Source organism: Otolemur garnettii, unplaced genomic scaffold (genome assembly GCF_000181295.1).
Source record: "Otolemur garnettii isolate 467f Iridium unplaced genomic scaffold, OtoGar3 scaffold00024, whole genome shotgun sequence".
NCBI lineage: Eukaryota > Metazoa > Chordata > Mammalia > Primates > Galagidae > Otolemur > Otolemur garnettii.
The window spans coordinates 19162271-19163453 of NW_003852419.1; positions in this window are offsets into that span (position 1 = coordinate 19162271).

Here is a 1183-nt window from a genome sequence, read left to right on the forward strand (position 1 = left end):
AGTGAAGTAAGATGAAACTGTAATTTTAAGAGAATTCTGGGCTGAAAGATCAAAATAGTTAAACACTTTCCTTTGATGCTATTATTATGCTGTTTTTATATTAACGAAATAAGAATAAATTAGGGGATTTTATATGATTTATATTCTGGCTAATTTTAGAAGCATGGCTAAGTGGCACTGATTTCAGAAGGAATGAATGGGAGGCTTTAGCATTTTGCCAAAAATAAGGAAACATATGGACAGACAGGGCAAAGGACTCACATTGGCCATGGTCAGGAAAAAATTTCACAGCTACTATCTTCCATCTCCATGGAACCCAGTGACTACCTGTAGTCATCTGATTGCCCTTCGAGAGAATAACATGTGCTTATAAAGATATCTGTGTCCTTGCTCACTTGTGTTTAGATGATGACAGTTCCTACAGAGGATTTTGGTATACATATGTGACCTTTGGGTAGGCCTAATGTCACTTGCAGCCTGCCTCCATGTTAGTCCTGCCCCTGTATATGAGGCTGCTCTTGCTGTTTGTAGAGCTTGATGCTGTTTCTGGATAGCCTTAGCCTGACTTTCCACTCATTGCCACCATCTCAGGGTGCAATGTGAAGAGGAATGAGTTTGCAGCCACATGGGGCTTCCTGGCTGTCCACATACCCAGGTTGCCAGCTGATTATCTTAATCCTATTTGAGCAAACACTGACCCAAGCTTGCTAAATACAGTATCACTATTGGACATTATTAATTGTAACCATTTCTGTAGTGAATTCATAGAGGCTACACTCCTCATTATTATGGTTTTCTCAACATAGTGTAGTAGGACAGAGATCAAAAATTTTTAAAGTTTTCATTATAAAAGTAATGTATGCTTACTTAAATATTAATATTTAATTTTTAATTTATTTTTCTTGAGACAGGGTCTTACTCTGTCACCCTGGGTACAGTGCTATGGTCTCACAACTCATAGCGATTTCAGACTTTTCAGCTCGAATGATCCTCCTGCCTCAGCCTCCAAAGTAGCTGGGACTATAGGCACCTTCCACAACACCCAGCTAGTTTTTCTATTTTTTTTTTAAGATGGAGCCTCAAGCTATCCCTCTGCGTAGAGTGCCATGGCATCATAGCTCACAACAATCTCCAACTCCTGGGCTCAAGCGAGTCTCCTGCCTCCGCCTCCCAAGTAGCTGGG